This window comes from Cinclus cinclus, chromosome 23 (assembly GCF_963662255.1).
Source record: "Cinclus cinclus chromosome 23, bCinCin1.1, whole genome shotgun sequence".
Lineage (NCBI taxonomy): Eukaryota > Metazoa > Chordata > Aves > Passeriformes > Cinclidae > Cinclus > Cinclus cinclus.
This window is the reverse complement of record NC_085068.1, coordinates 1,605,262-1,629,056: the sequence shown is the minus strand read 5'-3', so window position 1 is coordinate 1,629,056 and position 23,795 is coordinate 1,605,262. Positions and strand designations below refer to the sequence as shown.

General features: G+C 46.2%; 1 protein-coding gene across 3 annotated transcripts in view; it reads right to left on the bottom strand.

Annotated features, from left to right (window-relative positions):
• Window positions 1–18,749, bottom strand: part of EIF4G3 (eukaryotic translation initiation factor 4 gamma 3) — a 101,320-nt gene extending 82,571 nt beyond the window's left edge. Inside the window, exons 1-2 of one of the 3 annotated variants that reach the window (XM_062507368.1) lie at window positions 18,712–18,749; window positions 10,603–10,746 (exon numbers count right to left, since the gene is read on the bottom strand). The gene's annotated coding sequence lies outside the window, so the exon portion shown is untranslated. Of the gene's footprint in view, window positions 1–10,602; window positions 10,747–18,711 lie in introns of those variants that run through there. The other 2 variants (XM_062507369.1, XM_062507375.1) reach the window with 2 other exon arrangements.
• Between the last annotated feature and the right edge of the window lie 5,046 nt (window positions 18,750–23,795).

Below are 23,795 nucleotides of genomic sequence, written 5' to 3'. Positions count from 1 at the left end.
ACAGGCTTGAAAGCTGCTGGCAGGAGAAACTCCAGAGTATCTGTAACATATAGATCCACCTCATCTGCAAATATTACAGATGATGGGAGAGAAACCTGAATTATTAAATTTATTCATTTCAGCCTTTTTTATACAGCATCCCCTCAAATAATACATAAAGCGTATTTTCTCACTATACCTGTGAACTATTCCAGCTTTAAAAATAGCACAACAAATGATTAAACCACTAAACAAGGACAACTCCCCTCCCAGTTTGCCTTTTATTATTACAATGATATTTCAATGATCATCACACACATTCTCAGACCCTCTGCTTGAACACAAGTCCCCATTCACAGATACAAAGTGTTCATATATGCAGGTTTTAGGTACCCATTATACCAGGGATGACACATTTTTTAAGCAGGTCATTTGCAAATTATCCAGAATCACTGAAATCAGCTCATCCTCACCAGGACAATGCTGCAAAACAAAAATATGCAGCAGTTCTGCTCTGCTTCCTCTCTAAGCCAGGGCTACTTCCCTGCAGGGTGCGTCAGCACCTGAGAAATAGTTTTCCTGTGTATATTGGTATATAACACCTGGCATATTCAAAGTCCCATTAAAATCACTGATGAAGGGACCAGAGCTCTTCTCTGACACCAAACAAATTGTGCAGATTAAGAGTTTCCACATAAAAACCAGAATTAACACAATTCCAGTGCTCCTGATGGAGGGGCTGGGCTGGCACCAGGGTGGGACATGGTCCAAATCTCTGCACACTGGATTTACTGGGAAGTTTTGAGGTTTGGATTTGGGTGGAGGCATATAATAAACAGGAACTGTGACTGGTCAGTGAGTTTATTAAAATATGTAGGCTTCATCTAAAGCTATTTCCTCGAAATGCCAGGACTCAGATCCAGGTGTCTTGCCTGATTTTAGGAGTTTAACAAATTGCAGACAAGTAGAAGATGCAGAGAAGTAGCTGGCATCCTCATTGACCTTCTCTTGACAAGTAAACTGGCTTATTCCAGTGCATTCTTTTTTCATAAGCCCAGCCTTCAGGGAATTCCTCTTATATTAACATTTTAGTGGAAGAAGTCCGTGTCCATGCCCATGGTAGGGGGTGGAACAAGACGAGATTTAAGGTCCTTCCCAACCGAAACCAGTCTGGGATTCTCTGATTAAGCTCAGCCTTTGAAAGGACACAAATATCCTGACCCACAAGGAATTACTCCCCTCTCCCCTTTTTCCTATGCAGCAGCTTGTCTCAGAATACATCATCCATACCATTACCTGCAGAGCCAAATTTGTAACAATCTTTTTTATGGCTTTACATAATTTCACCTCACACATCTGAGTGGGCAAAGCAGCAAGGCACAGGGAAACTGAGTCCCAGGTAACATCCACAGAGCTACAGACACTTTTCCTACTTCAATATGGATAATGAGATTGTCTCCAAGGGAAGATGGTGAAGAGACATACTCTGCTTTTTCCTGGACAAGGACTGTTTGTGCCAGGGACAACAGAGACACAAAATGCACATTCTTGACCTGCTGGAGTGAGTCCTGAGGAGCCCGTAGAGATGCTCCAAAGCTGGAGCCAGGCTGGGAGAGTTCACCTGGAGAGGAGGAAGCTCCAGGGAGAGCTCAGAGCCCCCTTCTAGGGCCTGAAGGGGCTCCAGGAGAGCTGGAGAGGGAATGGGGACAAGGGCCTAGAGGGACAGGACACAGGGAATGCCTCCCCGCTGCCAGAGGGCAGGGTCAGATGGGATATTGGGAAGGAATTGTTCCCTAGGAGGGTGGACAGGCCCTGGCACAGGGTGCCCAGAGCAGTTGTGGCTGCCCCTGGATCCCTGGCAGTGCCCAAGGCCAGGCTGGATGGGACTTGGGAGCAGCCTGGGACAGAGGAAGTTGTGGGACTGGATGAGCTTTAAGGTCCCTCCTGCCCAAACCATTCTGGGTTTCAGTGATCTTCTCCTCAGCTCTACTGGGTGTACGTGTCCCTTACCACAGTGCAAAGGCAAACAGAACACCCAGCCTGAGGGAGGAAAGAATCATCTATCTCCTTCCTAGGTCAGGCTCCAGCCCAGGAGCCCATGCTGAACTGCAAACACAGCAGAGCACCTGGAGTGAAAGACCAAACCAATGTGATTTTGAGCCATGGGGATAGGCAGGTGTCCTGCTGGTGGCTGCTCCCTCCCAAAGCTATTTTTAAATCAATCAGCATGGAACTGCTACTAACAAGGGTGTGAGGCCACGGAAAACGTCAAAGGAAATCATTCCCTAACATCTGGAAATACTGCTATGGCGTCACATGGCTCCTTACTGAGACTGAACTGCCAGGCTCTGCCCTGGCTGCAGCACCTGGCTTGCAGCATGGGGGGGTCTATTAATGACCATTATGTAATTAAGTAAATCAGCATGTTCTGTAATAAAGGTACTCAAAAATATGGAGAGTGTGTGTGTGCGTGCTGAGGGCAGAAATTCCAGCATCTCCACTGCTGAAAGCAGAGCTCAGACTGTGCATAAAAACCCCTGAGTTCACAGTGCCTTTCACTTGTTCTACAGAACTGCCTCCCATTTTGACAAAATAGACTTTGAGGGTAAACAGTTGTTCCCAGGAACACAGCTCCAACCACCCAAGACCCTACTCCACATCAAAAATCAAAGCATCAGCAGCTTTGCAGCTTTCCTCCTGTTTTCTTCCAAAAACCAACAAGAAGCTCCAAAACTGCATCACCTGGTATCTCTGAGGATGTTGCCATCCTCGGAGATACTCAGAATCCAAGGGGAGGTGGCCCAGAGTTATCTGCTCCAGCTGATCCAGCTCAGAGCAGGCACCTGGACCTGAAGATCCCAGATCTCTTCCAACTTTCACCTGTGTGAGGGCAGCAATCACATAAAATATTCAAGTTTTACTGAATTACACTGAAGCCCAGAAATACCCTACATATAAAATGTCTGAATTTGAACAAAGTTAAAACAGTTGAATAAATTATGGGTTTCTAATGGCACCATAAGGAGGGATCTGTGGAGAACACAGACACAGCCCTTCCAGGTTGAAGGCAGTGTAATTATCGCTCCATCATCTTTGTTGTCTCAATGGAAAGCAGCACAATGAGTTCAGCTGGCAGGAGAACCAAGATGTTTATGGATTGAAAGCCTCACCTCTGGAATGTGGCGGTCCCTGCTGCAGGTTAAATGGCTCCAGAGGTTTTTCCTTTGTTTCCCAGTTTGACACAACAGCTAACAGTGGACTCCAGGAACTCCAGGGCTCCATCTCCCTGGTTTCTCTGCCTACAGGGATATTTTAGGCCCTCTGTGCTTACAAAATGCAGGCTGTGTAAAGCTCTGACTTTTGTGCTGACTCTGGTGCTTTATGGAACACATGGTGTTTAAAAACTGCGTATTTTCTGGATCATGCAAGAAAACATCCATTAAATTGCATGGAACAGAAGGTACTATTACAAAAGGAATTCCAGAATTGAAATTGTTAAATGTAAGAAAATGGCAAATTGCCTCGTATTGTTTTGTCTTCTTCTATTATGAATAAAAATGTAGTTCAACAAGTGGCAAAGTCTGAAAAGCACCAAAATAAAGTCCAGGGCACACGACTTTGAGAACAGAGAATGCACATGAAGAGTCCTGAAGAAAGGGATGTGGAGAATTTTTAAACAGCCACAGAGAAATTTGGTTTTCTGTTAAAAATGCTGTTTCATTCCACCCCAAACCAAGTTACCGGTGAGTTTAAAAGTGCTTTTGATTCTCAGTAATGTCAGACACCAAACAAAGCTGCTTCCGCTCATGCAGCAGCCAGCATGGGCTGTGTGGCGGAGGCACCCACTGAAAGCTTTCTCATTCCAAATCCCTGAGACTGCATAGGGTGGAAGGGCCAGGCAACACTCGGAGCCAGGTCACGGCTACTCCAGATAGGAAAAACTCAAGCAGCAACAGAAAAACCCTTCTCTCCTCACTGGGCAAACCAGACCACTTGGAGAAGGATTAAACACCACTCAGAGCAGGAAATTTTTGCAGGGGCCTGGAGTGCAGGACAAGGGAATGGCTTCCCACTGCCAGAGGGCCGGGATAGATGGGGTATTGGGATGCAATCCTTCCCCGGGAGGGTGGGCACGCCCTGGAACAGGGTGCCCAGAGCAGCTGTGGCTTCCCCTGGCTCTGGAAGCGTCTAAGGCCAGGCTGGATGGAACTTGGGGCAACCTGAGATAAGGGAAGGCGTCACTGCCCACGGCAGGGGGTGGAATGGGATGTGATTAAAATCCTTTCCAACTCAAACCATCCTGGGATTCTATGATAGGATTCCAAGAGGCAGATGTGGGTTGGGTCTAAAGCCAGTCCTAGCACCAACTAGACTCAGTATTTGTGCTGTAATCTTTTCTTTGCACACATACATGATAAAATTGTAATGGGTCTTCCTTTCTTTCCCTGCTAGGAAAAAAAAAACAAAAACAAACCAAAACCCAACAATTAAAGGCTCTTTCTGTCCTTCTTGAGTGCACAAATACTAATTTATACATCCCTCCTATATTGCGCCTTATGAAAGCCAACTGCTTCTAAGGTTAAATAATTAAAATATTGTTAATCAGCATCTGAAGCTACATTATGCCTTCCCAAGTCTCCCTTCCTGCAGCTCTTACACCCAGATGCTCTCCCAAATTAGAAGACACCCACGAAGTCAAGCATCCCCACACAAAAGCCCCCTGAAGTACAAAGGCACCAAGACACAAGATATGTTTGATGTTTCCAGCCAGATTTGCCCAGATTTAACTTAATGAGGTAATAAGCACAGTAATGAACCAAAAATAATTAAATACATTCTAGGAGGAAATATTCTCAGCATTATTAACCCAATCAAAAACCTCCTAATCCTATTACAAACCAGAGGGTTCAGCTGCACTTCCAGCAGGTCTTGAACACAAAGGCCAAAAGAAGATTTCACTTCTGGGTTTATCAGCTATTAAATAACTCGCAGTTTCAAATCTCCACCTGCAGTCACATATTCCTGCAAGCCTGGAATTTCCAAAATGCATTGGATATGTGCTGGGATGAAGCCTGACCCAGATGTACAGAAGGAAGCACAAGGAAAGAAGTGAGAAGTCAAACTCTTGACTGGTTAGAAAAAAATCCATTACTACACATTAATCTGGTTATTTAGGTAGGTTCATCATTCACAAAACACTATTAGGAGTTGAGTTGTTTAAATTTGCTTTATTCTCATTATCTAGAATGGACAGAAGATACAAGAAACTGGAATCTGTTGCTTGGAGGAGCAGCACAAACAGCCAACATTTCCCCTCAGCTGGTCCAGCACCAACTTCTTCATTTATACAAGGAGAGTTTAATCTTTCATTGTGTCTACACAAGGAATAAATACCCTGGACTGACAACCATATGAGTTAGGGGTGCCAGGTGGGTTTAACCAGCAGGGAACTGGCTATAATAGCACCTTACACAAAAAAAAAATAGAAGTTCCTACACAGAGAAGTTATCTGGGGGAAGTTTAAGAGACCAACTCAGATCAAGGGATCCACAATGATGCTCCTGAATACAGAAAATTATGGACAGGGGTTTCATCAGAATGAGACAAGTGGGAGCCCCTGGTGGCCCAGGGGCAGTGCAAATTTATTACCTGATGTTATGCTGACTATTTCCTTCTAGCAAAGCACACGTGGACCCAAATAATGAGGAATCATGGATATGGAAGGGACCCACAAGGATCATCCAGTCCAACCCCTGCCCTGGACAGACACCCCAACAACCCCACCCCGTCCAAAGGCTCCTGGAGCTCTGGCAGCCTCGGGGCTGTGCCCATTTCCTGGGCAGTGCCAGCACCCTCTGGGGGAAGAGCCTTTCCTGATCTCCAAACTAAACACCCCCAACAGCTCCAGCTCTTCCCTGGGTCCTGTCCCTGGTCAGAATTTGGGGGAAGATGAGTTTAATATGCAGCAACCAGACTCCAAAGGCAGCTGCCTCCAACATGAGGAGAGAACAAGGAGTAACACTCCCCATGTCCCAGGGCACTTAACTGACCCCAGGGAACCAATGGGTGAGGTTACAATTAAATTATATCTCTCCTTCTGTTCCAATCCCTTAATAAACATCCCTTTATTAAAAGCATCTCTAATTGGGCTGCAGAAGATGGAGGCATTGAATAAACATTGTGGTTCTAACAGGATTATTCCAGCTCCTGTAGAAAGGATCCAAGATCATAAAAGAGGGGCTTGGGGACTGCCTAATAAACATGCCACAGATGGCAGGCAGACTTGCTTCTTGGCACACATTCCCAGACCCGAAGGTACTAAGGAATGTCTGTCTCCCTGCTTTTACAAACGCTAATTTAACGATGGTGACATTTTTGAGGACCAGAATGAGACCACAAAACTCTCTTCACTTCAGGCACAGAACCAGATGGTAACAAGTTTCAGTTGGTACAAGCTGTTCTGGATTGAAATCAGTCACCTAAAAGTCAAGGTCTCCATGCACCAAGATCCAGAGAATTCAACTCTCTTGCACTTTTGTTCACTCGGGTGTATCTCAACCTTTTTAGGAGCAGGTGAGGGATGTCCACAACTACAACAGCTCCAGAGGAAGGTCCCCATCAATGCTGTGGGATCCTCTGCTCCCTGGGTGCTCCAGCATTCCAGTCCATTCCAAGAGGCAGCCGTGGGCAGGCAGCACCAATCTGCTCAGTGTACAGCATGCTCTTAATGACAGCAGAAGCTATCCCTGGTTATAGAGGAAATTCCTGGCAATTTGTTCCAAGTGTGGTTGCTTGATGCTTCTAAACTGTGGGCATGGACTAAGAGAATCTCTCAGCATCCCACTGGAGCCTGCAGTTCTAAAGCTGAGGCAGAGAAAGCCAAGAGTCTTTTCCAAACCATTCACCCTCACATGCCAGAACCCACTGCATTTGCTCCTTGGGATCCTCCAAAACACTCCCAGGTCATGAGGGGGATGAAACTCTCTTCTCCTGGTGCTCTAGGCTCTGCACACTGCCTCTGCAGGAGCCCTTTCCTCCTCTGTTCACTCCATGGACAGAGGGAAGCTCTTTCCTGCTGCTCCCAGCCCAGTTGCTCTGGAAATGCTCTGCTTTCTCATTATCCCATCCTACCATGGCTGCCGCATTCATCAGTGTAAGGCACAGCTGGAATGGGGCAGATTTATAGTGTTTCAGCTGTTCTCTGTTAAGGGCTCTGGGAATTCTCTCAGCCGCTCTGGATTCTCCCATCCATCATGGGATGGTACCTGATTGTCAACCCACCTGAGCTCTGGATAACCTGTTCTAGGAGCCGCATCCAAGGAGGAACTGCTCTGCTCCTTTTCCAACGGCATCTCCTTTCCTGCACACACTGAGAAAGGGAACCAGCCCCTTCTGCAGCCTCAAGCCAGGAGAGGAGGCAGAGGGGTCATGCCCCTCCTTTCCCTATTGGAATGAGGGAAAAGTATGCAAAACCCAACAGGAATATGAAATTTTATGTACTTGGGGCCACATCTGGCCATAACATCACTGCAGCAGCATGTGCTGCGGACTCCCCTGTGCCAGAGCTCAGCACATTCCCAAGAGCAGCACTATGATTTCAAGGCCCTGGAATTTGGGAAGCAGAGATGCCGCCTGCTGCTGCAAAGACAGGGTGTGGGACTGTTCCACATTGCTGCCAAGGTCTCCCCATTGTGCTGCACAAACTGACCTTGAAGGGCAGCAAAGAGCTGGAGGTTGTCTGTCAGGAAAGCCCTCAGAGGAGGTGGAACAGGGAGCCGTGCTCTCGTTCTGCCTATGTCAGATGGAAACCATGGAGTAAGAGGAAGGGCCACCCAACCACAGCACCAGCTGTTTCTGTCTGTTTAGATAAAGATAAAGGAAACCAAATACAGGTACAGTGTTCACTTGCACCTGACTTTTCAGGTTAAGTATCCCATACATTCCCTGGTTCCCAAACTCTCCCCTTCAGACCACTCTGCACAATGCTGTCATCTTATCACATACAAACTTACAGTGAACTGCTCCAGCTCCTAGAGCTCTGGTGAGGGACAGCACTTCCTTTTATCACTTACTAGAATTGAAGCTATGACCTCATCTCTCAACCCTTAGATGTGCTGGGACAGGCTGCTCTGGAGCAGCCAGGACAGTGAGGGGTCACTAGTGGAACCAAAGCATTTGTTAACCCTCGTTCTCTGGAGCATGGCCTCTGCCAAGAGGGAGGGTGAAGGGTCTGGAGGGGCCATGCAAAGAGCAGCTGAAGGCACTTGATGTGTTCAGCCTGGAAGAGCCAGAGGGGAGCTCTCATTGGGGGCTTCAGCTGTGATCTCTGCTCTGTGAGCAGGGACAGGACTGAGGGAAAGGCTGGAGCTGTGTCAAGGAAAGGTTTAGATTGGAGATCAGGGAAGGCTCTTCCTCCAGAGGGTGCTGGCACTGCCCAGGTTCCCCAGGGAATGGGCACAGCCCCGAGGCTGCCAGAGCTCCAGGAGCCTTTGGAAAAGGTGGGAATGTTGGGGTGTCTGTGCAGGGCCAGGGTTTGGACTCTGATCGCTGTGGATCCCTTCCAGCTGAGGATATTTCCTGGTTCTGTGAGATCCCCACTTCAAGAAACTCTTGAGCGTGAGGGGATGCTGAGATCCCACCTGGGTAACAGCAAGAAGAGACTGCTGAGCCCAGGCTGAGCAATCTGCCCACACCAGCAGTGACACACATTCTACCTCTGCCCAAACTCCATTTAGTACCAAATGACATCCATAGCCTAAAGCATCCACCAGTATTTTCACTCACTGCTGCCTCAAGCACAGTCCCTACCTCAGGAAGACTCACTTTGATGAGTATTTATTAACTCAGGGGTCTGATGGAGAAATCAATGACCCTTAATCAGACTCTAATTCAAACAAAGTGGTCTCTCTGGCCCCAAAGGCCACAACGCGTAAAGCTTCGCCTGCCTCCTACCCCTGGGTCTTGCTGTTCCTCCCTGTTCCTCAACACACAAGGGCTGGCTCCATACAGTAGGAGCACAGCCACCCTCCAGAGCCCCCGGGAGCCCTCAGCTGCCACAGAGGATCCGTGGTCACTCCAGTAGCACGGCAGGGACCCTCACTTCCAGGAGCCAGTAGAACGCAGCATTATCCAGCTGGCTGGAGATTTGGCACAGAGCCTTCTCTCTATGGATGCACTGACTCAATGGAAAAATATTAAGGGAAGAAAAGAAATCCCTTGATTACAATAGATTTAAAGAGGCTGCCCAGAATGTTCTCTGCTTCCCCTCTCCTCTGCCACATAAGTAGCTTCCCTGTGTAGATGAGGTTTACTAGGAAGGAATGTCTTCATCTTGACAAAAGCCAGGCAGCATCTAAGGGTTCCTCTGAAACTCTTCTGTGTCCTCCTCCCTGTTCTGTGAGTCCCCAACCCAGACCCTTCACTCCCAACAACCCTGCAGCAAGAGTGCAAGAACAGCTCCAACACCACTAATGACTGCCAGAGACACTTCACCTTCTAATTTCCCACCCATGGAGGATGAGCATCTGCACAGTCCCAAAAACAACCACGTTTCATTTTCCCCATCATGTTCTATCTAAAATGTTCATCATTCAGGTGAAGTGCTCCTTCCACGACCTGTTTCCAGGCATCTCATGGTCTGGAAAGTCAGCTGTAGTTTAATGTTTCAGAGGCTAGCAGGGGGCTTGGATCCATTTGAGGCTCTCCCCATCACCTCCCCATTCCCAACCCACCCCTGGCCTCTCCTCCTGCTCCCCTTCCTCAGAACAAACCCACTCTCCTTAACTGCTGACCTGCTCAGGCCTTCCTGATTTATCCACAAAAGCAGAAAGAACATCAGACTTTCCTCTATCTCACACCTCATTCCTTTACACATCCCACTTTCCCCATCCCAGTATCTTTTATCTCTGTTTTTTTCTCACCCCACTATCTGCCTCTTTTGTCCCCTCCTTTTTCAGATAATCTCTGCTCTCAAGTGAGCCCTGTAGAATATTTATCTAAGAGAGGCTACAAAGAGACCAATTCATTCCACATATCTCATTCAACTCTATTTCTCCATTCTTCTTATAACCCTCATTTATCTCCTGTTCTGGACTTTTCTGTAACCAGCCCTCTGCCTCATCTCTTTTATGAGAAATCATTTGTGCAACTCGTTTTCCTGACCCACTTCTTAGAATTACAGAACTGCACCATCTCGTACAAAACTCCTCTTGGAAAATCCCCGAGAGAAGACACCAGGCACTTTTTAAACAACACAGGCTGTTTAACCTGGAAGTCAGGCCATGCCTCAAACTGCCTGATCCAACAGCAAAACATATTCCTCCTCATCCATCATTATTTTCTCTTAATTTTTCAAGTTGCTTTTAGTTACTGTTACAGACTCCACAAGGAACTAATGTCTAATTAACTTGTATTTAATTTATAAATACCAATTTATGGTATTGGTGTGCTAATTAAGTACTGTCAATAGGTCACTGCAAGGGTCAAGCCGCACCTTGAATTCACTTTATTTCTACACTGGTCACAAACAACACAGCTCAGTTACTTGTTGAGCAGAGAAACTGAGAATGGGATAGGAGGAAAAGGGGGAGGCTGGGAATGCTCTGCTCCAACACCAGGTCTTACCTGTGAGAGCCCAGGGGACGATGCATGTCCCGGTGGCGTTGCAGCAAGATTTGGATGTCCCTTATTTATTTCATGTGCAGTATAAGGGGATGGGGCAGGAGGACCCGGTTGTCTTGCTACTTGTGTTACCTGTGTGGAGATAAACTGTTAGTAAAACATTACATTAGTAATCAGTCTGCAGAGACTCCATTGTACATATCTAGAGTGACAAAATAATATATATTTACCTAAGCGAAACACTGCATAAGTTATTTAACTATTTATGTGATTCTGAAAAATGTGGAAGGATCAAAAAATCAGAGCACCAGCTGGAATCACGGGTGGAAATATGTGGGATTCCTTTGCCTTCAGGCCTGGGACCTTCTGATCCCTCCATGAAAAGCCACATCAAAAAAATATTGGGATTTTGCAAGGGGATACAATTACCAGCAACAAATAAGGGGGAAATTCACATATTCCCCTCCAAAATGAAAAAATAAAGGACTGCAGAGAGGCCATGGTATCTGCAAGGCATGTGACAAGCAAAGAATGAAACAGCAAAGCAATTATTGCATATGTTTATCTCCTTTCTCAACTTCTATTAAAAATACTCAGCAAAACACATTAAGCAAAATATTAGGAAAACTTTTCAATGGCACACAAATACTTGTTCCACTTTACTATCTCCATGATGGCACTGCTTTAAATATATTTTTAGAGAGTGGCTATAGTAAAAAAAAAGGGGAATCAAAGGAAAAAAAGTCACACAACTATTGGGTGACACCTCCAGCTGTTCAACACAATTAAATTTTGGCAGATTAATTTTAAAACTACACTACTGAAATCCAGCATTTGCTTATCACTGACCTTTTCCCACTTATTTGTCTGCTGAAAAGCACCACATAATCATGGAATGGTTTGGGTTGGAAGAGACCTTAAATTCATCCAGTGCCACCTGCTGCCATGGGCAGGGACACCTTCCAGTGTCCCAGGCTGCTACAAGCCCTGTACAGTCTGGTCTTGGATACTGCCAGGGATCCAGGGGCAGCCACAGCTTCTCTGAGCAACCTGTGCCAGGGCCTGCCCACCCTCCCAGGGAGGAATTCCTTCCCAATGTCTATTTAACATTCCTCAGTCTGAGCTAAAGGCACCTGAAGCCCACAGAGGTCACTGGCACTGCAGAGGCCAATGTGTGCATAAATGTCCTTAGCAGGGTAAAGAAGGCAGAGAAAAATTCCTGGGTCCTTTAATGGAGTACTAGCTCCAAGCTGCAAGAGAGCAGAAGTCACGGAGTTCACCACTGAAGTGGTTTTTCCAAATCACTTTACTGCACTCAGAGTGTCCACGCCTGTCATTACAGCTCCTAAACCACCACAGCAGCTGTGCCAGCACCGAAATCCCACGAAATCACAGCATGTAAAAGCTCCAGGCTTGGGAATGTGCCAGGAGCCTTCACTGCAGGAAGATTTACAGACCCCAAGTGCTCATCAGAAGAAAGGGTGGGTCAGTCACAGAACTTCATCCTCTGTCCCCAACTGGATCCTTCCCTGCGCCAGGGATGAATCATCTCTTTTTCAGGCTGATCTCTCTTGGCAGGTGTGCGCACGCAGCCTCAGCTGAATCAGGGCCAGACTTGCAGAGAGCTCCACAAAACTTTCCACAGCCCATCCCTGAGAAAATCAAAGTCTCTCCCATGACTCCTGTATCAACCCTGAGAGAACTGTCATGTCAGTCGTGCAGCGCTCGCTGCTTAGAAGTGACTACGCATTGTGATGGATATCAAATGATGCAGTCAGGGAGGGGGAGGAAGCAAAGGTAACCCAAAATACAAGGAAATCATTCCTATCAACAGCCCCAGTGGCAGGTTGTGCCCGTGCTCCTCACTACAAATCTCCTTGAATGGCACTTCTTGGGGGAAAATAGAGGTTATTTTGTGACAGCTGTGGGACTTCAATCACTGCCAGTTTTCACCTCCCTACTCTCAGCAGTGCAAACACTGCTCTAGCTAAGGCTGGAGCCATCCAAAATCCTCTGATCCAATAGCAGCCAAGTCCACACAGGACTTTAACAAAGGGGACAGGGGCACTACCAATACCTCAGGTCAGTGTGAGCATCCAGCAGTCCTCCTCCTCCTCAGAAATTATAACATGCAAACAGAATAACGGAATAGAATCCCAGAATCACCAAGGTTGGAAAGTATCATCCAGTATCATGTAGTTCAACCATTAACCCAGCACCGCCAGGTCCACCCCTAAACCACGTTCCCAAAGTGCTGCACCTCCACACCTTCTGAACGCTTCCAGGGATGGTGACTCCAGCACTGCCTTGGGGAAAATAACCTAAGCTGCAGGTTACTGAAAGACCTCAAGAAATGCTCTCATGATTGGATCTGAAATCTGGAAGCTGAGCTGAGAGGAAAACTGCAGCCGCTTCAATAAGTCCATGAGACACCTTCATGCAGTCCAGCAGACACATGACAGACAGGGGCCTGGACCTACTAAAATTGTCTTGAAAGCCTAACGAAGGCAGCAGAACAATTATAAAATTGTACTAGCTTTACAGTTTGGCAACAGCACACTTGGAGAGTAACCTGTAGAGCCTACCACTGATTTTCCAGGACCTCCTAAGGTTAGCCAAGTCTAGCGTAGTGCACCCAAACCAAGGACTGCTGTTTGTTCTAGCAGAAGTAAAAGCACAGAGAACCTTTCTCAGCACCTACAGCAATGGTGATGTTTCTACACATTCCTCTTCCTACAACAAATTATTTACAAATAAACTGAATTATAAGATGCTGATTTTAATGTAAACAGGTACAAAGACTAACTTACTGAATTTGTGTGGTTTTTCAGTAATTTTTAACAAAGGTAAAACGTAGAGACTGTCTAAGCTCATAACTCCTGAGGTACCTGCCCCTGTAGAGCGCAGGGTATGGTTTGCTATTTCTTAAATGGTCTGAGATCACTATAGAAGCAAATATCCTCCTTAAATCGACAGGTTAAATTGTTCTCCTAAAAATGGATGCACAAAATTACATACTAATTTTCTAGGGCATCACTTTCTATTTTCCCTGAGTAGCAAGAGCTAATTTTAGTTTTCCAGAAGCCTTAATCCTGTATTTTAAAGGAAGCAGGTAATGAAATATAAAATAAAACTCAGTCTGGAATTCTTGTTTTTCTTTCTGAGACCTTTTACACCTTTTGGGTTTAGCATCTCCTACAAGTTTGGGATTTCTCTTTATCCCATCCAAGTCCCTGGTTTCAAGTACTTCAGAAGCTGTGGCTGCCTCATCCCAGGAAGCATCCAAGGCCAGGTTGGATGGGGCTTTCAGCAACCTGGGATAGGGGAAGGTGTCCCTGCCCATGGCAGGGGGTGGCACTGGATGTCCTTTAAGGACCCTTTCAATCCAAACCATTCCATGATTCTAGGCTGGAACAGGATGAGGAACTGAGCTTCCCTCCTGCACATTCCACAGCCTCTGCAGCAGCCAGGCAGGGACCACATCAGCCTCCTGATCAAGATCCTTCCTATAAGCACAGGGTGCTGGAACAGCTAATCCTCCCTAATCCCTTTTCTACAGGATTCTCTTCACTGCAGGAAGGTCCCTTTAAAGGACACGAAGGCGAATCACAGAACTTCTGCTGGGTGTGAAACACAACGGGCACCCCAGGACAGGAAACAACCAAACACCCCAAGAGCAAACGATGGAGTCAACCCTTAATCCTTGAATATCTGGGGCAAGGGGGTTCTTCAGCACCTCATTTCCCCATTACATTCTTTGCCCCCAGCTGGCATGAGCTGGGCACCCTGACAGGAGCTGGTACCTGCTCCAAAGGCACATGGGTGACAGCAATTAACAAGTGGCTTCAAGGAGTGTTGGATCCAGCCCTGCACAGGGAGCCCACTCCAGGCCGCACCTGACCAAGCGACTTCTGCCACACAAACACACCTTTTTAACACTCACTCCTCATCACTTCTCATCCAGAAGTCATTCACAGAAGCATGGAATGGTTTGGGTTAGAAGGGAGCTTTAACTCATCCCATTCCATTGGCAGGAGTACTTTCTACTGGACCAGATTGCTCAGGGCCTCAGTGTTGCTTCTCAGCCCATGAAAGCTCATACCAGAGTAGTGCTGGTCCAAGCTTCAGCACTTCCAATCACAACATGTTGCTAAAGCAGTTACAAACCTCCACTATAACCTGCCAAAAACAGTTGTTTGTGCAAAAACTGGATGTCCATGAACACTGTTATTGTTCTTATCCAATTCCAGTTGTGCCTCAAGCTGAATTTGAAGGGCATGTCTGCTTCTGCTCAAGAATCTCACTTTCCATAGCTTCAGCCCCATTCCCCTGGGCACAGAACAGGGTGGCTGGTGGGATTTGCAGTCACCTTGTGTGTAGTTCCATTCTTGTTAGAGATCTACATCTTTCAAAAAAACTCCAAACCAAAAGTTCTCTTGAATATATTTCTTTGAAATAATTTATAACAGAAACAGAATTTCATTCTTATGCCCCTTCTGAACTCAACAGGTTTGGGATCTTTCAGAGGCCACACAAGTAATCACCCTTATTTCCTGAAGTGTAGAGGATTAGGAAACACCAGGCAAGAAGCTGTTTACAGGACAACCCCTAAATGTGTATGTCCAAAAGTAGCTCTGCAATAGAGCATTCTCCATTATTAAGGAAAATTATTACAAAGTTAGGTCATTGAAATAATTATTTCCAACTGTGGTTTGCTTTTAAATAATTTTACTGCTGGATTTATTTATTAAAAAACCCAAACCAACAATCCACTCAGTGTAAGATGTCACAATAAATAAAGAAAGATGACTTATGATGAATTTAGCCTTGTGAATTCTGAGCACCTCAAAGTTCTCAGACAAACTTCAACCCACTTGACCTCTTCCTCACCTCCTATCTCTGTACTACAGGAAAATTTGTTCCTCAGATTCAGTTTTATTATTGGGGCTCACAGTGGAAGCCACATGATTTTCCATTCCCGTTTTTACAGCTGAGGGAAAAAAAAAAGATCTCTGGAATGTGCAACCAAGGTCCTGATAATGCATGTGGAAAGGCATGGAAAGATAACTGACTTATTTTTCATCTTTAGCTAAAAATTGTGGGCTCATCTGTGGGTTTTCCATATCTCAAGTGATTTCTCCTCCCACCCCATGCACGATGTACAGGGAAGCAGCTCAGAGTCACCACGTGGTGGTTATGGACCCCAGACCTCTTCCCACACCAGCCACACTCTGATAAAACACACATCTCTAGAAACAACGATCCATAATCCACGTGCATCCCACAGAGGATGTGCAAGTGAATAAAACCCCAATGGGGAAAAGCAGCCTCTGGATACTGAGGATGCACTTGAAGACTGGACTTGAAGATCTTGGAGGCCTTTTCCAACCTTCACGATTCCGTGATCTCATACTGCTCTCCTTCACCTTCAATTAGGGGATTTTTGTAAAATCTAGACAAATTGTACCAAATTCATCAAATAAAAAAAATGACTGTTAATGCAAACCAGGCCTTAAACACATGGTGCTATTCCTTGTGCAACAGACCACTGAGACCTTTTGTGAATGACTTTGTCAGGGGCCTCCCACCACGTGCCTTCTCCATCCCAATTCATTTTCCTTGGACTCCCTCTGAATCTGAAATCTGCCTGGGGCTTCAAATGGAAGCCTGAAAGGAACCCAGATGAGAAATTTCTCTCCCCAAAACATGAAATTTTCTCTCCAACTTGTACATTCTCAAATCCTGAGCTGATATATTCCCAGCCCTGTCTTCTATTCCTGTCACATAGCAAGGAGTGATATTTTTCCACACTTAAAAGCTATTTTAGGTCCTTCTTCACAGTTACTTTACTATTTTACATTAATTTAAATTTTTACAGTCATATTTTTCCCCATAGGCACCCGCATTATATCTTGGGAAGAAAGAATTGAAAAAAAAAACCTTCTTTAAAAGACTTCAGATACTTTTAAAGTGTTTTTTAAGTGTTGTATGTGGTATATAAAAGATAATATAAACTGAATTATTTATTATAACTGCTTGTACATTTATGTTCACAGAATAATTTGGGTTGGAAGGGACCTTAAAAGCTCATCTTGTTCCATGGGAACAAGGGACACCTTCACCTATCCCTGGGTGCTCCAAGCCTCAATGTACAATCTGGCCCTGGACACTGCCAGGGATCAAGGGGCAGGTACAGCTGCTCTGGGCACCCTGTGCCAGGGCCTCCCCACCCTCACAGGGAGAAATTTCTTCTGAATTCGTTCCTTTGGTTTTGCTTTTCTGCACACAAACATTTCTATATCTGATATTGAGAACAGAGGGTCTGCAAAGCCTGCAGCTCAGGTTTGTTGATTCACTGCTGTCAATGCCACAAACCTCAAAATCTTTACCCCTTGTCAGAGCTGTATCCCAACCATTCCAACTCACCTGGATGGGAATCCATGGCTCCCTGGCCACCAGAGCACCCAAGTCCATACCTGAGACCTTCTGCCACTACAGCCACCTGAGCTGCTGCATTTCTGGGACCAAGGGGCACTTGGCAGCACTTTTACCCTCAATCCTGCCCAGAGCTCAGCTTAGCACACCTGACAGCTGCAGTAGAGGAGGCAACACAAAACTCCTCTACAACCCAAAAAAGGGAAGGGCTAAATATCATCATCATCATGGAATCATCATGGAATGGTTTGGGTTGGGAGGGACTTTATTCCTCCTCATTCCATTCCGCTCCTGCCATGGGCAGGGATACCTTCCACTGTCCCAGGCTGCTGCAAATCCTGTCCAACCTGACCCTGGACACTGCCAAGGATCCAGAGGCAGCCACAGCTGCTGTGGGCAAGAGATGCTCCAGGTGCCCCCAGGGAGCAAGAGCCAAGAACTCCACCCCCAGTCACTCCTGCAAACAGAGGAGAAAACCTTGCACAGCAGCTTATGTTTTTCTATAAGCAGCTTATGTTCCTGCATGAAACATAGAGAATTTATCCCATCTACAGCTTTTCTTCCTGTTTTCCAAATAATTAAAAGAGCAGCTTAAAAGTAGGGTTTTCTGGCATTAAAAATATTTGCACTATCCCAACCAGAAAAAGCAAAATATTACTTTCCCAGGGCTGTGCTGATTTAGCAAAGCTTATAAATAACCCCATGCTTCCAGCTATTGCCATTGGAAAAAAAGAAGTGAATAAAAGGAAAGGACTATCATGTTCACAAATAAACATCGCTGTTTCTAAGCTAAATTTCTACAACAATCAACATTATACATTAGCAATCATCTGGTACAGCAAGCCAAAAGCACCTATCCCAAATATTCTATTTACTATCAAAATATTTCTTCCTCTGTGTATTGGAATGTTTCATGTGAAAACAAATCTTTCTTGATTATTTTTATCATAAGAAGGTATTAGAAATGTGAAGCCAATAGTACACAAAAAGATCAGTCTGTGAGATGCAGGGGAAAGAGATGGAGCCGCCCAAGTGAAAACACAGCCGAAACACTGTCATTCCAGTGACATTGTTGGGAAAACCCACTCTCCAATATGCTAAATAAAACTAGAGACACTTAAAAACAGCAATGGACCCACAAGTCCTCCAAAGATTTCTCCCTTTCTTGCTCCCATGCAACAATAAAACTTTCTTCAGAAAACCATTGAATTATTAAGGTTGGAAAACACCTCCAAGGTAAAGCCCAATGTTCAACCAATATCCTAATGTCCACTTCACCCTGTCCCCAGGTGCCACATCCACACATCTTTTGAACACGTCCAGGGATGTGACTCCACCACTGCCCTGGCAGCCTGTGCTTTCAGTGAAGAGATTTTCCCAACATCCAGTGTGAGCTTCCCTTGGCGTGATTTGAGGCTGCGTCCCCTTGTCCTGTCCTTGTTTCCTGGGAGCAGAGCCTAACCCCTAGCTGGCTGCACCCCCCTGTCAGGGAGTTGTGCAGAGCCAGAAGGCTACTCACATGCAACCAAGAGTTTTTTTGAGCACTATTTATTTCAGGGGGCAAAAAGAAGTTGCATTTTCTGCAGTGCATAATTTCTAAGTGCAGTTTCTGTTTGCACTGATATTTTGCACAGCCTCTGGTCCCCCCGTGCTGCCCCAGCCCCAGTGGATACTCACAGTGCTGTACACAGCTGAGACGGTCGGAGTGAAGATCCGATCCTCCAGGGGCTGCTGCACAGGACCTCGGGGGATTCTGGAACACAGCGAGTCAAGGAAAGTAGCGTAGAAGTGCTGGGGACACCCCAGGGACACCCCACCCCGGGCCTGGCCGCTGGGATCCCTCGGGATTTCCCATGGCTCCAGAGGCAACTGCTCCCACACTAGCTACAGAGGAAACCAAGGCAAACTTCTCGCCAAATAATCCACAAAACTCTTGAGTCTGTCAAGAGCGACCCCCGCCTCTGCTTTTATTTGAAAGGGAAAAACCCCTGAAGCCACAGGCCTTCGGCATTCAGCACACAAACCCTGCGGATCAGCAGGGCCCTGCTGGACAATGGCAGCTCCTGTTCGGCTAACCACGCAGGAATCCTGCTGGAATTGTTTCCTTGTTTGCCTCTCTTCACCCAGTGACTCCTTTCCTCATCCACCCACCAAAAAAAAGGGTTGTCAGAGAGATGGGAGCTTTTGAGGAGCTGCTGCAGGGTGACTTAAAGGCAAATTGCAAGAGTTTCAATTGTAAAGGCATTGTGGAAATCTAAGGGGAAAAAACTATGCAGAAAAAAAAAAAAAAGCCCCCACAGCAGAATCTTGTTTATTTGTGGAATAAAACAGGGGGATGCAGGGATCCATAAGAATAAAAAAGCCTGACTTGGGCAACACTTTGTGGCCTCACACAGATATAGACAATATCCAATGCCCACTGTCACGGAAAAGGCATTTGCTGAAAAAATTTCCTAAATGCCATAATCGGATTTTACTTTTTTGCTGTTTATATTTTACACACCAAAATTTTATGGGAAATGAGAACAGCTGGGATTGACTGAGGTCCTTGCATACATGGAAGGACACAGACCTCATCTGTTAACATTTGGAAAGAAAATAAAGTTATTAAAATACTTCTTAGTTTTATTCTAACAAGGAAAAACACATTGCTAGGTTAAATTCTGAGCCCAGATTAGTCTGAGTCAAAATATCTTTGCACCCCAAGTTTGATTCCCAGATTAATGCTGCTGCCCAAAGCTTTGCAGGGACCAACATCACAGTGACAGGACAGACCCTGCCAGTGCTGATACAACTAAACAGCCACCCCAAGCTCCACAATCCCAACTATTCCCTTTAAAATGGACCAAATGTTAAGGCTGAAGTAAGGACTGGTTAGACACAACCTGCTCTGCTCCTGCCAACTGCTCACAGCACATCCCAGCTGGATCAGCTCCTCCTCCAGCAGTGCTGAGGCAAATTTCCAGCATCAGAAACACACAGAGTTAAATTTACAATCTTGCTCTGCTCTGGCTCTGAACTCGTCACAAAAAAGCTCCTCCTCACCAAAGAGGTTCAGAAATCACTCTAAAACTTCTCAGTTTTGTTATATATTCAATGTTTGAGCACTAGACACAATAAAAAGCTGCTTGATGGGATTATCCTGGGAATAGCCCAGCCCTGACCTTTGCAACACCTTTGCAGGGAGGCCCTGGTCTGTCACCTGCCAGGTGACAGGGGACAGCTCAGGGCCAGCTCCAGGGCAGGAAAACCAGGAATGGGATCCAGCCCTGCTGGTGCCCAGGCTGGTGCTCATTCACTCTACGTCTCTTTTTACCTTTTTTTAATGACGGCAAGAATTTGTTTGCAGGCTCTAAGGTTCATCTGCCAGCTCAGGCCCAAGCAGTGTCATTTGGTAAACAGAGAGGTTTTTAAAAAACAAATGGGATTTAAAACCCTGATCCAGCCAAATAGTAAGATTTATCACAAACTTCAACAGAGTTACTCCCAGCCTTCATCCCAAAGATCTTGCATTCACTCCCAAGTTTTGGAAAACAACAACAAAAAAGCCAAAATCTGAGAGAGAAGTAAAAACACAGTGGAAGATGGAAAGAAAACTTACATTTCCTGCTGCAGCACCATTCCCTCTCTCCTAGAACATCCCTATGACAGGGATGACAGCCCGAGGCCTGGGACGGAGCTGCCCCCCTTGTGTCACAGCCAAGATTTCCCTTCTCCAAGCACTCCTGCCAATTCATTACTTCAAATCACTGCTTCAAAAGGGATCATTCCTGAGTTTTGAAAAACAGTTTCATCCTTGACAAGGATGGTATTTATATTCTTATTTTAGAACTTACATAAGTCAGGAGGAAATAATCTCCTTTGAGCAGAGCAACCGCTCTTTTTGCACCCAGGAAGAGCTGCCTGAAGGAAGGAGCAGCTTAGATGGATTTGCAGAGTTTGGAGTCACTGTTTAAGAGCTCTCCTAGAAATGGATGATTCTTGTCAGATCTTCTTGTAAGAAGAAACCTTTTAAGTCCTTTTTGCCAAAGGATTTGACCTGGCCACAAGACTAATAGGAACAAAACACCTTAAATTCCAGTAAGCCTTAATGAAATACTGGTTGGAGAACGTGATTATTTCCAGAATCCAACTTGTGGCATCCACAGACTGACTCTCTGCAAGAAGTTGAGCAAATAGAAAGGTTCCTGCTTCTCTGAGAGAAGCTGGGCTAGTGGAGAGATTCCAGTTTCCCTGAGAGAAGCTGGGCAAGTGGAAAGGCTCCTGGTTCCCACCAAGCTTCTTGGAGCTTGTTCCTGCTACCCAGTGGAAATCACCACCTTCCCTCTCCCTCCACCTGCCACAGGACCTCGTCCTGGGATAATAGCTGCTGTTACTGCAGGAGAAGCAAGCCAGGGTGACAGCAAAGTTCATCACGACTCATGCTGATGAGGCACTTCTCCTAGGAATGGGTTAAGTGACAGCATGGATACTCCACCAAGGGAGGTGAACAGGTCAGGGCAGGCAGGTGGGAAGCAGAACCTCATCCAGCAGCATCATCCCATCCACATGCACATCCACACCCACACCACCCCCAGGGCACTCACTCATCTGCTCTCACACAGATTTTGGTGCCACTGGGGCTGCACAACCCAGAATGCAGCACAAGCCTTGGGATCGCTGCCCTCAGGCTGCTCCAGCACACCTAGGCAAGTGCTGGAGTTGAAGTCCAGCCAGCCCAGCCTCATGGCAGCATTGGAATCACCAGAGCCAGGAACACCAGGACACCCTGAGTAATCAGGCAGCTCTTTTGTGTTACTGCCCTGCCATGCTGAGATCCAATTCAGGAGCAACCTGTGCCCTCCCTATTCCTCCCCTATATCTTGCCACTCACATCAGTGATTTGTGCAACCATGCTACAAAATCATCCAGGAGGGTGGGAGGGAGGGAAAAGCAAAGATAATCCAAACCTCACATAGTTTTCAGAGCTCCTTCCACAGGGAGAAAAGGAGAGCAATGAAGCAGAAGAGCAGGAGCAAGGAGACCCTGTTAAATCCAAGAACCTCTTAAAGCACCATCAAGGTTGGTAAAGTGGAACTGCAGCCTCTGCTTTGCTCATGTCATGAATGACTCCTTAGAGCTCTCCCTGCTCCATCAGTATCAAGCCAGGATCCAGGAGAAGGACAGCAACTCTGGCAGCACCAGCACTGGATTCTCCTTGTTGCTGTTCAGGGCTCATTAACTCATGAAATATATATTTAAAATCTCACCTAAGTGAGATACTTCTGGCAGATTCAAAAATGCAGGCACAGATGCAAAGGGAGTTCCACCTAATCCCCATCTGGCTGCAGCAGTGATAACAAGCTGGGGAATTTTGGGAGCTATTACAGACCCAGACAGAGAGGGAACACCAGCTGGAAACCAAACAGAATTTTTCTGGAAACCAAAAATCTCTCTAAAAGAGGAGGGCCTCTGTTAATTAGATGGCCATGGCCACACTCTGAGGAGAGGGGAATATGTGACTGCTCTATAAAGCAATTAAAGAGAAAAAATCTGGCCTGGAGCTGCTGGAGCAATCAGTGACACTGACAAATGCAGAGTGAAATGACAGTCAGCAGGAATTCCTTGCAGTAATCTCCTCGTATCACATTTCTCTGCTTGTTGCAATCATACTACAGAACAGTGATTCTGCGAGATTTCTGTATGCTGTTACCGACCTGGAAACACACACCAAGATGAGCCCTTCCAGCAGGAATTTGTACAGGTTTCTCTACTCCACTGAGATTGCAGGAAGATAGAAAGAATATTATTCCATTTTCTCCCAAAATGGATTCATTTTTCCTCGAATGGTGCTTCTCACCTAAGCTCATTTCAGCAACTAGAAACCATTTTATTCCAAGCACCACTGGCCTCTCCTCCCCTTCCAGCTCACAGAAAGCACCTTTTCCCAGGAATAAAAACACCCACGGTACCCATGGGTACCTTGGCAAACACCTTCCACAAAACCATTCCAGAACTCCTGATTTTCATCCCTGCCTGGAAATGGAGCCAGTCTCCCACCAGCTTCCCCAGGGTTATATAATCCACATGTGTCCTTGCTTGTACTGAAACTGTGCATTAAAAATCCCAAGGAAAAACTGTCAAGCAAGATTACAGAAAGGCAAGAAACCACACCAAATCTGAGCATTTCTTTCAGCTTTTTGGAGCAAGGAATCTACAAAACCCCTCCAAGTATGCAAAGATGTGATGGCAGGTAGTATTTTTCTCCTCTGCAGCCTCTTCTCTATTCAGCATGCAATTAAAATGCAGGATGTGAACATCCTAACAACAGCAATCTCATTGAGCCAGCTGGGAAACCACACAGCTCTGAAAAGGTTCAAAGGGAAAAGCTGCTAGTCACAGCAGCTGGAACTTCCCTGGCATCACCCCATCCTTCCCAGCTCCACCATCCTCCACTCGTGGGGCCACGAGTGCACTCAGTCCTACCTGGCAGTGGGCTCCAGCAGTGAGATCCCAGAGAGCTCTGTCAGTGAAATCCAGGGAGCTCCAGCAGTGAGATCCTGGAGAGCTCTGTCAGTGAGACCCTGGAGAGCTCTGTCGGTGTGATCCTGGGAGCCCCAGCAGCGAGATCCCAGAGTTCCAGCAGTGAGATCCCAAAGAGCTCTGATATGAGACCCCAGAGAATTCTGTCAGTGAGATCCAGGGAGCTCCAGCAGTGAGATCCCAGAGAGTTCTGTCAGGGAAACCTCAGAGAGCTCTGGCTGCGAGCTGGTGCAGTGCTG